Here is a 6,000-nt window from a genome sequence, read left to right on the forward strand (position 1 = left end):
TGATTTCCATATATTATATTCTGTACATTTGTAAGTACAGTTTTTTTTTTAAACTTTTTTTACTTACAATCTATACATACGTACGTGGGGTGACATAAAATAACATTAATTACGGAATAGGAAGGCTCCCAGCAGGGCCACCTGATCAGAAGTAAAATACAGTTAAACAAAAAAATATAAAAATATAAAACTAATTGTTTTAAACAATGATAATAGGTGCCTATATAGGTATAAAAATTAATATTAATAACAAAAGGCCAAAAGGGTTATATAATAAGGATTTAATACAAATTATTATAGTTTAAGCTAAACAGTTAAATAATACACAAATGTTGTATTGTTGTTTCATGCATAGAAATTCAAACATATGTAACACGTCACGTAGGTATATATAGGTAACTAGTGTATACACTATACCTATCGTGAAGTGAAATCTAGAATTTTTATCCACCCACCCACCAAAACTTTACAGCCATCGAATATGGTTTAAAAACACACACAACTTTTTTTGTTAATATTATTTTATTTGAGTTTCTACATGATTCTCACTTATACCCACCCATTAAGAATTGAAGCGATCGCTTCACATGATATATGAGTTCGGTGCCACTGATTCAAGTAATTGTATCAAGTAATACTATCATTGATTATAAATTAGTATTTAAACTAGTATTTATAATCAATGATACTATTTAAGAAATGTCCTGTGGTAATACAGACTTCTGTTTTTAAAATGAAAACTGTGTAAACCCCCCCCCTTTTACTGTAAATTATTTAGTGGATATTTTTTTTAGGTACCTATACCAAATTAAAAATTCGAATGAGTAGTTTCTGAGTGGTTATTAAAATATTTGTACTGAGGATAATAATATAGTCCTAAATCAAAGTCACCAGGTTTTTATCTTACCTATAAAAATAATTTTATTCGACTAAACGGTTTAAATGATAATTACCCACACAGACTATTTTTTTTTTTTTTTTATCAAAATAATTACCTTCGCCCAAACGACCACCGCCAAATAATATTGGGCTTACATAGCCCGTAAATAAATAATCAATAATAATTTTATAAATAATAATAATATAATATAATAAAATATGTTAATAGTCAATAAATTTAATGTTAATATAACGTAAGTACCTATATGTTCAAGAATAAAAAAATAATCAAATTTAAAATAAACAGTAAAGTAGGTACTTATGGCTATTTTAGAAGAAACAAGAAAACACTTAAAATATATTATGTAAATAGGTTATGACGTTATGCGTATGAAAATTGATAATATATATTATTATCATGGATGTATATTGTATATCCATAGGTGCCATTTCTTTTTTTGACTTTGAGGTGCTTTACATATTTAAATGAATCAGACCATTGGGGGGGGGGGGGGGCTCTGTCGCTGTTCAAATGGGGAATGGTAAACTCCTACAAATGTAGTGTTAACTCCTACAAAAGATAGTGTTAACTACTACAAAATACAGTGTTAACTCCTACAAAAAATTAATACCGCTCGTATTGCTAAAAAAATAACATTCAGGTAGGTATGGTACATATTATTGTTATTATATTATATTATTTATATTAGAATTGTAACCGTCGAACTGCAAATTTATAAAAAAATCACTATTGTGTATTGGCTATATTATTGTAAAAAAATTTAAATATTATCAGTAGCCAGTAGGTTACCTGGTTACCTAATGTATTGTGATTAGTAGGCAATTCATAATTTGTAAAACTATATTACTATAATATTATTAAACCTACTTTATGCTTGGTGGCCTGTGAGTGAATCCGATATCTAATCACGTGAATAATGAATCATTGTTTTAACTTAAGAAAATAATTTCTAAAAAATCGTTTTTTGGATTATGCAGATTAGATACCTAACTAATGAAGGATTTAATACTTCAATAATCAATTCAAATACAAGTTTTGGAGAGGCTAAGGCCCTCCAAGTCACCCCCCAAATTGCGCCTATGTGCATATCTAAAACCGTGGTTATTATTTCGTAGTTGTATATTTTCGGAACAACTGATATTCGTAGCAATATTTTCGGAGTAATATCATTATCGGAATTATGATTGTTCGTGGTATCATCATTTTCAGCAGCCATATTCGGAGTAACTGATATTCGTAGTAATTTATTCGGAGTAGTACTATATTCGGAGTAATCACTTTTCGTGGCTATGGTGTTAGCCCGAATCTATCTAGTCCGTGATATCAAGACTATAGTATTTATAATCAATGATAATATCTATGACCCTATGGGTCTGATACTATGATTGGTAATATTGGTATGCAAATTGCAAATATAAAATATAAATTCATTCCGGTAAGACGTATATGAATTTACGTCGTGCTTGCTATAATTGACGACAGTTGAAACTTGATAAATATTTTTAAAAAATTAATAATAATACGGTTAATGGGGCGCTTTAACCGGTTAGCCACCCCCTCCCCTCATTCTGAGCGGAGACCATGATATTACCAAGTATTTGATGATTGGGAATTTTGAATTTTGACCTCCTAATGTACCAACTAGATTCACTTTCCAATCGAACAAGATACTGTTGAAGAAAATTGAAGTTACATAATATATACATGATATATCTAATATTTGATATAACTATTCTCATAAAATGTTTGTGTTTCTACTAAAAAGGTTCAATAAAAAAAAAAAAAACCTTACGTAAAACAATAAAACTCGCTTTTTCATATGATTTATCAACTTTTGGTGTTTCAAACAGGGGGTGCTAAATTAACCCCCCTAGACGCGCCTGTGAAGATCGCTATCTATCTCATACCATTTAAACCTGAACTAGCGTAGATACAGCGCTATGTTTTTGGACAGCTCAATTATAGCGTCTCTACTCTATTCAGAATAAAACTACACCAAGCGGCCACGGTAAAAACCGGTTTTGCTACGTCTATCTGGTGTGCTCTTATTCTGAATAGACTATAGTTAGAATTTTGATAAAATTTGTAAAAACCACGAAAATTTGAAAATTATTTTGAATTGTAAATTCGTAAAAATGTTTCTTTTTATATCCAAGATTTTAAATTTGAATACATTAATTTAACAAGCTTGTCTATCTTAATCAAAAATAAAAAATATTTAGAGGAAAGTAAAATTAAATTTTTATAAGCGTTTAAAGTACAAATATTTACAACATTGGAGGATACTCGAATCTTATGGAGTGATTTTCTTATTTTATTACAATTCAAAAACAAATAACTGTAGATGCAAGAAAATTTCACTGAATGTTTATTTTATCATTTCTTATACATAATAAAATTTTCAAAATATTTTGACTTGTTTTGAGCTGTTTACGGACAATTTCATATTTCAATTTTTTAATTTTTTTTTTTCTATGAATATCAATAGTCTTATCTGTTGGGCCAAAAAGTGTAAAAATGTAATACTGGGTGGGGCAAATCAAACAGTGCAGTTTTGAAAGGTTGGTACTTCACGTGTGGTGGGGATAGTACGATTATGGTGGTTTCATTTCGTCGGGCAGGCCATGCCGTTATTAGTCATTACCATGGTTTGGTCTGGTGAACAACGTGGCTTTGCCGTCCGTACATTTTTTGAAAATGGTCGATCGTTCGTCGCAACTCAGCGAGCGTTCCGGCTGCAGTTTAACCTTGCGCGTCATGATACCGTCCCTCACCGTAATGTTATCGCGAATTGGGTGCGTACATTTGAAGAAACTGGATCTACACTAAGACTTAGAGGTTCAGGAAGACCCAAAACGGTAAGAACACCTGAAAATTTGATAAGAGTGAGTGAAGCTTTTGTGCAGTCGCCTACGCGTTCTGCCCGGAAACATTCAATTGCATTGGGCATTTCTAATCGGTCAGTAAGGAGGATTTTGCACCAAGACTTATTCTTCCACCCCTACAAAATTATGATTGTCCAAGAGTTGAGTCCACCCGACTATGAAAATCGCATGAATTGCTCACAAGAAATGTTGAACCGGATCCATGTGAGGTCAACATTTTTCAGTAGTGCCGAGGCTCACTTTCATCTCAGTGGGGCGGTGAATAAGCAAAATTTTCGCTATTGGGCAGAAAATAATCCACGGCAAATTCACGAGACACCTCTTCACTCTCCAAAAGTGACCGTGTGGTGTGCGATTTCAAAATTTGGGGTGATTGGGCCTTATTTTTTTGAGGAGAATGGACAAACCGTAACTGTCAACGCTGAACGTTACGTTTCCATGTTGGACAATTTTTTTGAACCTCAATTGGAAGAGTTAATGGAAGAAACAAATATGGGGGACATCTGGTTCCAACAGGACGGGGCTACAGCACATACTGCTCGAGTTTCAATGACGAAGCTGCGACAGATGTTCCCTACACATCTCGTCTCTCTGAGGGGTGATTTGAGGTGGCCTGCGCGCTCACCAGACTTGAGCATTTGTGATTTTTTCTTGTGGGGCTACCTGAAGGAAAAGGTTTTTAAACATCGGCCTCACACGTTGGAAGAACTCAAAGACCGAATTAGGGAGGAAATTGGCGCTATACCAGTCGAAATGTGTCAAAATGCGGCAGAAAATTTCAGAAATCGCCTTCATCAGTGTATCGCTGCTGGCGGCCATCATCTTTCTGATGTCATTTTTAAAACTTGATATATAAAACGGCATGATGTACTGAAAAAAATTAAATAAATATAATTTCTGTAAGTTGCGTAGTTTTTTTTTAATAGCCTTTCAAAACTGCACTGCCTGTTTCGCCCCACCCAGTACAAGGCTCCTGATATATTGTTACAATAGCAGTTGAAAAATATTAAAAATACATCAAATTTAAAATTGAATAATTATTTTGTAGTTAAGAATGTATAAAATGTTCAATCTTTAAAGCTAAGAATTAAAAATGTAGTTTATTCATACTGTAACCAAAAAATTAAAAAAATTTAAAACACAGTTTTTTTTTATAGTTGTTTGAAGTTTATGTTTGGACGAAATTATATATTTAAACGAAGAAGAACGATTAGAGTTCATATATCTGTGGCATAGAAAGACGATGCCGCATCTATATGTTTAATATACAATGTTACCCATTAATTATACTGTTGAATAAAAATAATTATTTTTGTAAATATAATTTGGTAATTATAATTTATATATTTTCACATACATATAATTATATAACATATGTTTTCATCACATCTTGTTATGCAATTTATAAAAATGTTGTGTCCCTTGCACTATTTATTTTATATAGGATATAATTGAATGCAATTGACATATTAATTTTATAATAACTGAATCAAAATTAAAAACCTCAAGCATACTATTTTTCACTTTTCACTTTCAAACTCACGCACATCAAAGATAATTTTAAAACTTTGATTTTAGAGTTATTAAAACACACTTTAAAATTGAAATATAAACAAAAGCCTATGAAGTGCCTTAGTTTCTTAACTTAAAGTTCAGATCAGTTTAAGTAATTTCTTCACTCGAATATTGAAGCAAATAACAAAAAATTGTATCTGCTGTGCAACAATTTGCTATGTGTTACTTGGGTCAGAGAAAAAAATAAATATCGCTCCAACAAATGCTGTACTGTACAAGGGAGCCAATATGAACTATTAAAATGTAATGTAGTATTTTTTAAATGTTTATTTAAATTTTACTTGAAAATCTGATCAACCATCTGAATTTGTGAATATATTTTGAAGGATTATTCATAATTTCTATATAGTATTAAAGCATTTATTAAGTTTTAAAGTTTAAAATATGTGGTTAACAAAGTTTTTTAGTAGGTGGATGATGATAGTTGGTTAGAAATTCTTCATACTCTACACTTAACAGGATTAATGTTGAATTTGGAGTAATTAAAATATTGTAAAATAATAGAATAATATTCTTCAACAATCAAAAATAATCAAATTAATATCATAATTGTATAATTGGTTTATATGGAATAAGACATCAAAAGAATTTGGATTTGTTTAAATTATAATAAATATGGTTGAAATAAATAACACAGAC

Source organism: Metopolophium dirhodum, chromosome 7, assembly GCF_019925205.1.
Source record: "Metopolophium dirhodum isolate CAU chromosome 7, ASM1992520v1, whole genome shotgun sequence".
NCBI lineage: Eukaryota > Metazoa > Arthropoda > Insecta > Hemiptera > Aphididae > Metopolophium > Metopolophium dirhodum.